General features: G+C 30.3%; 1 protein-coding gene across 5 annotated transcripts in view; it reads right to left on the bottom strand.

The window, feature by feature from the left end:
• The window catches only part of LOC122536677 (growth hormone secretagogue receptor type 1), a 64,906-nt gene extending 53,592 nt beyond the window's left edge, over positions 1-11,314 (bottom strand). For 2 of the 5 annotated variants that reach the window (XM_043669209.1, XM_043669215.1), the window contains exon 1: positions 858-1,326. The gene's annotated coding sequence lies outside the window, so the exon portion shown is untranslated. Of the gene's footprint in view, positions 1-857; positions 1,327-11,158 lie in introns of those variants that run through there. The other 3 variants (XM_043669210.1, XM_043669211.1, XM_043669214.1) reach the window with 2 other exon arrangements.
• Positions 11,315-11,521: the final 207 nt, after the last annotated feature.

Raw genomic sequence — 11,521 nt, 5'->3', positions numbered from 1 at the left:
GAAAAAAAAAAAAAAAAAAAAAAAAGAAACGAAACCGACTGCTGCGAAGTGAGAATTATTTCGACTGTGCTAAGAATTTTCAATTTTTCGTATAATTGATATTGAAATTTTCAATTCTTTTGAAACACTCGAAACCGTAATGATCACCGGTATTTTTGAAATATTCGAGACCGTAACGTTTCACCGATATTTTTCGCAGACGTGATCGAATAAAGAGCGTTATCACATTTTATAAGATTATACGATTAATTTAAACGTATTTTTCTTTCTGAAGGTTTTCTGGATTGAAAGAATTTCGTCACGCAGTATAAATATCGATGGAGCAAATCTCAATTAATTTAAAAAGTTTCTTCCCAGCGATTGTTCATCGTCAGTGAAGCTAACTTATGCTCGCCGATTCGGCAAACAACGTGATGTATAGCTTCTTTTGGTATTTTCTTCACCTTTAATTATCTCTCGTAATTAAACTTCTCATAATAACCTGTCCCCTAACTACTTGACGACGCAGTTTTGCTTAAGAAAACTTTCGATGTTTTCACTTTATGGAAAAAAAGAAGAAGAAAAATAACAAATTAAATTAATTGTATGATATTTGGAATAATCCGCTTATGTCTTCTAAATCTCTGACAAAAGAATGAAAACAGTGGCTGGGTTAAATATAAGTAAATAATATCTATTAATCGTTGTTAATTATCAATTAATTAAATTGTTTAAACGTATAAAACTATATAATTCTGCATAAAATTTTCTTTCTTTTTCTTTTACAATTGTTACGTACACAATTTATTATATTACACCATCATTTCCAATAGAAATACAACTCATAAGCTGGTAATATAATATTCTATTATACATACTTTTAAAACGTGTAAATTTTCTGTGAATACTTTTAAAACCTCGTTTCGTCGAATTTTTAATTCATTATCTTTCTCCGCTGCTGTTGCATTTGTCGCAGGTGTGAACATTTTGTTCAAAATATCATTAGAATCTTTGCTAAACGTTGCTTCGTTTTTCGATTTTCAATCATTCGTCCAGCATTTGTCATAAATTTCTTGCGAAATTTCAAAAAAATTCAAAACGGACAACTGTCGTGCGTTTTCATATCATACGTGTGATCTCACGGAAATAGCCGGATCGTTGCATCCCTCCCCCGATCTAAGGAAACTCGTTTGACACGACACTCGGCAAATGTTTTGCAAACGACGACCACGTCTTCGTTTTTCGTGGGATCGCGATGATAGGAATTCTGACAGGCACGAATGACACGTGACAACCGAGTCCGAAGCGGTCACATTTCCCGCGACCACGACCACCGAAGCGGGCAAATAGTACTGGCGAACTGAATGAACGCCGCCTCGCTTGGCCCACCACGATTCTCGAACGCGCCGTTCACACCGCGCATGCTCAGCCTCCTTTTTTCCTCCGATTCTTTCGCACGCGCGATTTATTAACACTGGAGGGACTACCACAGTGGCCAAATTGACCAATTTATAATTTTCCATGGAAATGTCCTATATATTTTTAAACATAGTATATTATACAGTATAGTATAGTATATACTGTGTATTATACAGTATGGTATAGTATATACTGTGTATTATACAGTATGGTATAGTATATAATGTGTATTATACAGTATGGTATAGTATAGTATATACTGTGTATTATACAGTATGGTATAGTATAGTATATATGGTGTATTATACAGTATACTATAGTATAGTCTAGTATAGTATATACTGTGTGTTATACAGTATAGTATAGTATAGTATATACTGTGTATTATACAGTATGGTATAGTATATACTGTACATTATACAGTATAGTATATACTGTGTATTATACAGTATATCATAGTATATACTGTCTATTATACAGTATAGTATATTATATACTGTGTATTATACAGTATAGTATAGTATATACTTTGTATTATACAGTATAGTATAGTATATACTTTGTATTATACAGTATAGTATAGTATATATACTGTATATTATACAGTATAGTATAGTATATACTTTGTATTATATAGTATAGTATAGTATATATACTGTATATTATACAGTATAGTATAGTATATACACTGTATATTATACAGTATAGTATAGTATATAGTATATTATACAGTATAGTATACTCTCTATATTATACAGTATAGTATAGTATATAGTATTTTATACAGTATAGTATAGTATATTACACAATATAGTATAGTATATAGTATATTATACAGTATAATATAGTATATAGTATATTATACAGTATAGTATAGTATATACTGTATATTATACAGTATAGTTTTAGATATGGTCGAGTGACTTTTAATAAAATATATTAACAGAAGCATATGTTCTTCATTCTATTGTTAACTTCTTTGTAGTTTACTTTAAAATTACTTTCTTTATAGTTTACTTTTATTTCGCTTGCGTGTTAATTTCTTTGCTTTACGAATATTATACTTTAATTGTCGATAATTCTAGTGCTAAGTTTTCTATTTATTATCATAATAATATCATAATAATATCATCACAATATTTTTTTTTTATTTCCCTTTGCAAATATGTCTATTTGGTACGTGCAAAATATTTACATCTTTTTAACAGGCATAAAAATTAGAGTACAGAATGATAGTGGTCAATCTTAACACTTTCGATATAATTATCGAGACAATTCTATATTATATCTGTTATTACATATTATGTGTAATATTTATGCTATTATGTTATGTTTATATATTTGTAATATACTTTGTTATATTATTGTAATATATTATATATATTATATCAAATATTTGTTGCTATGGTACCACGATTGTTCATTTTACTTTCCTTTAAGAAATTAGTTGTTTCACTTACTGATGAAAGTTAATCGAAATGAATAACTCATCGATATGAATTCTTTGCGGATGTTTATTGCTAAAGATATGAATTTACACAAATATACAGTCGGATAATAGTAAACGCACCTTATCTAAAAATTTATTAGTCATATTCTACAAATATCTATAACATATTTTCTTTTTTATCGATCAGGATGTTCTCTTTTTAAAATACGGCGCTTTCAAATCGATCGATTGTCGATACGCGCTTCGCCTATTCTTGTATTCACGAAGGATCAATATTCTATTGAAGCAATAGTTTATCTGCTGTTCTTTTCAATCAATTTCCATTATTATAAATTCTGTTCTTTATCGCTGCGACCGTGAAATAAAATTCTAAGGACTTAAAGCACTTGTAAGTTATTATTAACTCAATGAATTGAGGTTAATGATTTGAATTTTAACTAAATTTAAAATTTAATAATAACTGGGCGAGCTTCGATGATAAATTTGATCTAACAAAATCAAGGAGAGAATAAGAAGATCGGAAAGGAAACAACAAGAAGGAAGGAACAAAATATAGCCACTGCAGAAACGAAAGCTGCAAGTAAAATATTGCCTAATATGGCTGGAACGTGAGCGAATTTAATTCCAACATTTCGAGAATTCGATTCGCGAAACTATCAGAAATAGCTCTGAATATTATTCCATAGGAAAGCAAAGTCGAAAAGAAGATTTATTACTTCGTGCTTATTCGTATTGAACACGGATGAGCTCTGTGGGGAAAAAATTGTTGTGAGTAATACCATAATACAGCGAAAAAAGATTGAACAACTTTAAAGAATTTCGACTTTAGCCGTTCGAATATTATAGATTTTCGTGAAGAATCGGGAAGAAAATTAAGGATGGCGAAGCTTCGAATTTCATTTCTTCTTTGCCCGTCCGGAAGAGCAATCGTTCTCGTCGAAGAAATTCTTTCTCTGTATTTAGCAGTACAGTTATACTTTCACTTGATTTTTTTTTGCATTCTTTTAGCTCCTTTTTTTCCCAACAAATTTGTGATCAACTGTTTTATATAAAAATTATCACGTAACATTGTAATATTGTTCTATATGGTAGAGTGAGACATTTAATAGATAAATTGTAATAGAATATTTTATATAACAGAGTAGGTCTAATTATTAATGAACTATGATTACATATAATATATAAATATTTAAGACAAAAATTATATAATTATGAATATCTAAATAGAATATTCATTTTAGCGTTTACCAGGTAAAATAAATCTCTGTCACATTCATTAAAACTAAATGAAATGTATAACTTACGATCGCTTAATATTGTCAAATTAACCAGTGATTTAGAGAAAAAAATTCCAAGGAGAATTTGCCAGAGATTGCTCAATATTATCCAGATTTTACAATTTTACGAAATTTAAAAAAGTTGATGTATTTCTAACATTAATAACGAATCAATATTAGCTATAAATTTTCAAAAGATGAAATTTCATTCGTTGAAAATTTTTGAAGATTTCATGAAAATACGAATGTTCACAGCTTGCCAATTAAATTTTAACATTTTCACGATTAACAAATAATGAATGAAATAATAAACAAAATGAAATGAAGTAAACACAATGAATAAAAACATGTACGACAGAGAAATGAACAAAAGTAAATGTTATTTATTTGTTAATTTGTTCGAAAATTTTCCACGTTTTCTCTTCGCATAGTCTAATTTTAGCAACTGGACAAGGCGATGTCTCTGTTTGACGTGAATTTAGAAAAGGATCATACAGAAAAATTTCACACGACTCAACAAACTCTGCAGTACGATCTTTTTCGCATGTTCCTCTTAAGTAAGATCTCATATGACCTTTCTCTGTGTAACTCATTCTACGAGCAAGTGACACGAGGCCAATGAAAAATTCAATACTTCGCGAGATATCTCTCGTTCTTTTTGTTTCTTTTTTTTTTTTTTTTTTTGCAAAAACTTGATACGATCTTAGAAGTTATTTCTTAATTACATCTTAAAAATTCTTCACACGTTTCTGAACAGTTTTCATTAGGTATTAATATAAATTAGATTGGTATTAATATGTATGACGCATCGAGTGAAACGAGTGGAACTGACGAAGAAGTTGATAACCTGTGGCAGATACAATTTTCTACTGTGATAATCCTACATTTGTAATCACAAACCATATTTCGAAACCAACGACTTATATATATATATCCGGTAAAGAAATCAATTTCTTCTTATTTCGTACATTTTTTTCAATGTTAATAAATTGTTTAAATTTGAAGGAAGCTCAAAGGATCACTGTCGATAATGCGTAATATTTCTTATTTAAAGTATGTGCAAAGAAACATTAAAAAAAAAAAACGAGACTGAGGGACATTATTAATTTTATAATAAATTCAGATAGTCCTGGTACATTTATAAACAAAAACTCATTGTCGTCGCTGCAACTTTTTAATATAAAGCCATATGATAATTCTATAATAAGAAAAGAATGATAAAATTATTAATCCTATAGCAAATATCTATGAAAATTCCATGCAACGAAAGATTCACTTGCTATTCTGTATTTACGCGACATTTTCATTTTTACTCATTTCCATGAAAATGACACATCTTCGAAAACAAAAGCGTAAGTATACCTTGTCTCAGCGTCGAAACGGGAAAAAGAAAGGAAACGCTATACACTGAATTTTATACGCTTCTAAATTTTCTACGAAACTCGCAAAAATTCGCAATCCACTCCATGAAATATTCCACGATCAGCCCTGTACAAGGCGTGATAATGTTTTCGAAGATATTCGGTCGCGCTTTGTCTTCATCACATTCGTTTATTCTCGTCGGTGGAAACGGGACGAGATCTTTTCGAAGGATATTTTGCAACAATTGCGAATTTAGAAGACACTACAGATTATTACGTGGGCATTGGCAATCGGGTGATACGCAAGAAGGGAGACGGGTATGTACGTTATTACCTCAACGGGTTTCGAAATGATCCTCCGTTATACCAAGGTGGCAACCGGGGTACAAAAGAAGAAGGAAGGCGCAGGTTAAATGGAATTCCGTATTAGGAATCCAAGCACATTCCGTCTAGCTCTCACAATCCACTCTATTCAACCGATCGACGTGAAATGTTTTGTCAGCTTTTCAGCCAGAAAATATTTCAGACGTCGAAATCGGATAGCAACTGATAGTTGAATTGTAATGAACACCAACAACTATTATTTATACTGACAATAATTCTGAAATAAATGGGAACAACGCTAGGAACAAATTTAGAAAATTTATCCAAGATTGTATATAATGATTACAATGAGTATTGAATAATCGTAATGAATAGTGAGTAATATAGTGAATTTTATAATGAATGCTACAGTCACAATGAAGAGCACAACCGAGCCAGTAGATACAGATTTCATAAATTATTTTTCATTAGTGCTGATTAGTACGTATGTATACGTACATTATACTTATATTATACATTTGAACGTACTCTAAAACAAAGTGATGTTAAGAAATAAGAATCTAGAGTAAATTTCCTATGTATTATCTTCTTTCTCTAACTTTTTGATTATTATTTGAATCGTGAGCCTGCAAACAATTTTAATTAATTTAGATATTTAGATATAAGTAATTTTATATTATTTTCATGTACAATTAATATAACTCAATCTTTATACCATAATGTAATTATTATACCTCCAAATAAATTTTCTAACAATTATATTCTGAATTAACTCGGATAGGTATGGATATCATATGAAAAGATAAAAGAGTAAATTAACTTTATGTTATTTTCATATATAATTAATATAATATAGCACAATTGTTACAATTCCAAATTGTTATAATTCTAAATATATAATTATAATTCTAAATTTTCTAATAATTATGTTCTACATCCAATCTATTTCTAAATCCCTTGCTGAAAATAAATTCTATAGATCCAACTTAAATTTAACTCTAAATCTCTCAACGTAATAAACTCTGCATCTACACCTAAAACGAGCTAAGGAATAACATACTATACTACATACTACTATATTACATGACATACTACAAGGCAAGTTTTCATTTTCTCTCCTGCGATTTCTTTTCGTCAAGGTTCAGGAATTTTCATTTTCAAAACAAAAGACAACAGGATGAGAAACGATGGCAGCGGATTTCCAATAATGTCGAGTCACGGGAAAGAGGATCGTCATTGTCTGTCTCCCTCGAAAAGGTTACCACGGATACTTGGGACCATAATGGATCCATTCATTGTCCACGCGCATTCGATGTAATTTGATTTCATTGAGAAATAAACAGAGTGGTTAAAATCTTCCCGCCTATTGTCAATTTAAAGTCTTTCGACTAATAAGCCCTTCGTGATTTATAACTCTGATTATAATCGCGTTTGCACTGTGCACCGCATCTTTACATCCAATAATCTTCTTTATTTTAACATGTTCATTGTTTACATGCTATTTTCCACCATTATTTACCATTATTTTACCATTGTCAATTCATTATCATTGCTTTTTCATTATCATTGCAATTCGTCACTGTTAATTTATCACGTCTTTTCGTTTTCATTCGAATTACTTTCTAACATTTTTTGCACAAAGTGTAATTACGAAAATATTATATTACGTGAAATGTATGTATTATGAAAGTTTTGTAAATTTCGTAAAATTTTGTGTACGTACTTATGTACGTATGTACTATTGTAATATGTATTTATGTATCATTTATACATTATCGTATATTATTGATATATATTTTTTATATTTTACATTATCTATATTATTTATATATTTTTGTATTATTACGGTACGAATTAATAGTATAAAGTTTTTCTAAAAATGGTATAAAAGCATCATTTAATTTGAGTTTAATGTATGACAGAAAATTTAATATCTTTTTCAAGGAATATTTCGATGCTCGCCGAAGAACCGAATTGTGACACATTTATATCGTACATGAATTACTCGACTCGAAATGAAGTTTCCATAAGTGTTTGAATTTCCGCGTTCCAAATATATTATAATTGCAGTACAACGTTGGCAATTTAGCAAGATCTGCAGGTTATTTTTTTAAGAGATAATTTTTTTCAGGAGAAAGACAATGAATGCTGAACAAATACTGAACAAAGTGTGACGCGCATGCACGGTAAATTGGCGCGACGAGCAACAGATATCGCCGCCACGTAAACATTATTCAATTACACTTAGTACCGATGTCACGCGCTTGCGATGCAACGAAGGACACACCATGATTCTCTCCAATTATACGCACCATGGTAAATTGCATCCACCTTGATATATATGTATAGTCGTGTAGACATATATATATTCGCGGGCTTCTTCGAAGACACAACCGGCTTGTTATATTAATTCACCTTGCTCTCGGTTCGTTTTCGTGGATTTCTCACAGGATAATCCGTATTCGTGATCGTAAGAGAGATACCGTGGCTTCAATTCGCGACGAACCGGGAATATAAATGACTTTGCCGACGAGCCGCGTAAGCATGAATGCCTTGCTAATGTCGTCGAGGGATCGATCCCGTTTAAAATTGCCGCAATTGAGGGAAAATGATTTCCGATCCCGATGCTTTACCGCCGTGGGTAGATCGTTTGTTACTTCTGTTATGTACATTTTATTTCATGTATTTCACTATGTTCATTTATGTTATTTATTTGTTGTATTTATTTGTATCTTGTTTCACAAGCTTCCAGAATAATTAGACACATTGAAAGAATGTACAGAGTTTTTCTTTTTTTCTTTTTATTTAGTATGTTCTGTTTTCGCTTCGGCAGAATTTATTGTATTTTACAAGTAGACAATGTATCAAATAATACAATTATACAAAATTACACAATTTGTACTACGATATAATTTATATTGCTTGTAAATTGTCACTTATATGTTTTGGCCAAGTGCCTATCAATTAATTTTGTACTGCGAAATGATTCTTAAAGTAGACGTTGGAAATTAGAAAAAAAAAAAAAAAAGAATCAAATTCTATCTATTCTAATTCTGAAGAAACAAAATTATGGAAATTAGGGACTTATATGTATAATTCCAGATATTTGTACTACAAAATTCCGTGAGAATTATCACTAATATGCTAATTAAATGTGAATTAATTTTGCATCATTAATAAATGCCTGTTGAAGAGAACCACATTCTAGCTATGTATTTCATAACAATTTCGCCACGATTCTTGAATTTCTTTTTTTTTATTTTTACTCGTTTGAACGAACAAAGAAAATTTTCAGCATAAAATTGTATCAAGTAATTTCATTATTGTTGAAACAAAATACCAGATCGTAAATTATCAAAAAAGAACGGAGTTGATTAAAAAAATTTAGCGAACAAGAATTTCGTAAAATCGATTTCCTAAATCTAAATATTGCCATTAATGTTGAAATTGAACAATAGATTTCGAACAGACCGGCGCATAAACTTTTGAAAATCGTGATATTCTTGGCAGTACACTGACGATTTTCACCCAGTTCATGCATCCTATTTAGCTTAGAAGAACTTCAGGACGAAATAAATAACACGAAGGTAAACGCAGTGTCTTCTGTCGATAGTTACGACGTTTCACATCAAAGAGCACTGCCATGCCGAGGAATCAATCATCCTTTTGAATATTCACACCTTCTAAAGGCCGCGACAATATTTCAATCGAAACACGTATTGCATGCCTGCTGACGTTCCTTTGAAATCCATCCTTGAATATTCATTTTAGAAAATGATACGTTCAATCACATATATCCTCGTTCGCCGATGTTAACTTGATACGAATAACGATAAAAAATTATTACACAGCGAGACGATAGAATATAGTTTGTCCCTTGTTTCAATTCTTTCTTTATTTTGTAGCATGCACAGTGAAGAGCGCCAATGACAATGAAAAATTGTTGATAATTTCAACTAAAATATAACCTCGTGAAGAAATGATCTACTTGGTCTCATTTTAAAGCGCGAATTTTGTACTTTGACAGTCGTTAATTCGTAGCAAATATCCGTTCTTAAGTCCACGAGTAGCAACAGAATAAATGTCAGAGGAATATTTTATTTCTTATGAATATTTTAAAATAAAATTTTTAATTTAAATTTAATTCTATTTAATGTAAATAAGTAATTTTATATAAAGTAAAATTTTGTCTAAAAACACTTTCCTATGTACTTTTACTATGTTACGACTTATTCCTATTAGAAATTGACGGATTTGTACACCAATTAATACTCTATTCAATTAAAATAATTTACTATTCAATCCTCCTTCAAATTAATATTAAAATTAATTATCTAAATATTTAGTTTATTAATTAGTTTAGTTAATTATCTAAATAATTAGTTTTCTAATTCATTTATTTTTAAATATACTACATTCTAATTCAAAATATTATTTCATAAAATTTTTACCTATAATGAATTTCAATAACAATACATAAATTCAATTTAAGTACATCCTGTCGTGGATTATCAAATTAAATAGCAGATTTCCCTAAAAAGATTAGGCGCTGTATTACTTTATTTTAATGATTCAACATTTAATTATAAAAATTTTATTCTTCAATATTAATAATTAATATAACAGGGTATCTACTATTCAATTTTAATATATTTTAATACAAAAATTTATATTCTGAATTCTCTCTTCATCCAACACTGTTATATAATATAACACGGACTCTAACTAATATAAAACAAATAATAAAATAACTGATAACTAACGAAACATACTAGATGTACGCAGACTGATTGCGCATACTTAAAAAATAATATAATAATAAAAATAAAATAATCGAAACATGTACGCTGTACACAAGTAACAGAGATTGTAGCTATACGTCTATGTGTTTATACAGACACAAGCTAACTTTGTTCTTATAATTTGTTCCACTGTATGGATCACTCTATACATACAGATAATATAATAAAGGGTTAGAGTCCCGAGAGAAATTTGGAAACAGGCAAGATTCGAGGGGACACTGATCGAATCGCCATCTGAAACTTCGCGCGAAATATCGCGGAAATAATTCGCGAATAATAGAATTCGCAATGCCAATTCCTTGTCCTTCCCTTGTCAATCATTGAACAGAGAAAACAACAACGAAATTGGAAGCAGAATTGGAGACCGATATTAAATAATGTCCACGACAGTAATTGCTTATCGAAGTCGATGTTGGAAACGAATTCTAATTGTTTCGTTCTATCTGCATTTACGTATTTCCATTATACTTTATCTAGATAAAAATCTATTAAAATCAGAGAACAGACGAAAGGTCTATTAATTATGCACGACAATAACTATCTTACCAATCAATTCTCCGATTGCCGCTTCGCTTAACTCCGATTAATATCTGCGCGCGAGATTTCTTTGAGCTAGAGATGTATCTTCGTCTTGCGAATATTGCCACCGAGAACCCATGTTTCATCGCTTTTTGCTCGACCGTCAGCCAAACGGGACCTGAAAGAGAAAAAAATGGGAATGTTATCGTCAGGCGATACATCAAATTTGTCAAAATCATCGTATGTTTCCATTTATCTAACTTCTTATTTTCTTCTTTCTTTCGCCGTGTGTTTCCAATTATCTAACTTTTTCTCTCTTTCTCTCGTATTGATTATGTTAAAACTACTGTCTACAGGGATGTTCAAACTTTATCAGCGTGCTTCTTTACA

The sequence above is a fragment of the Frieseomelitta varia genome, unplaced genomic scaffold (genome assembly GCF_011392965.1).
Source record: "Frieseomelitta varia isolate USP_RPSP 00005682 unplaced genomic scaffold, Fvar_1.2 scaffold_865, whole genome shotgun sequence".
Classification (NCBI taxonomy): domain Eukaryota; kingdom Metazoa; phylum Arthropoda; class Insecta; order Hymenoptera; family Apidae; genus Frieseomelitta; species Frieseomelitta varia.
Note: the sequence above shows the minus strand (reverse complement) of the source record. Positions and strands in the feature narration are given on the sequence as shown.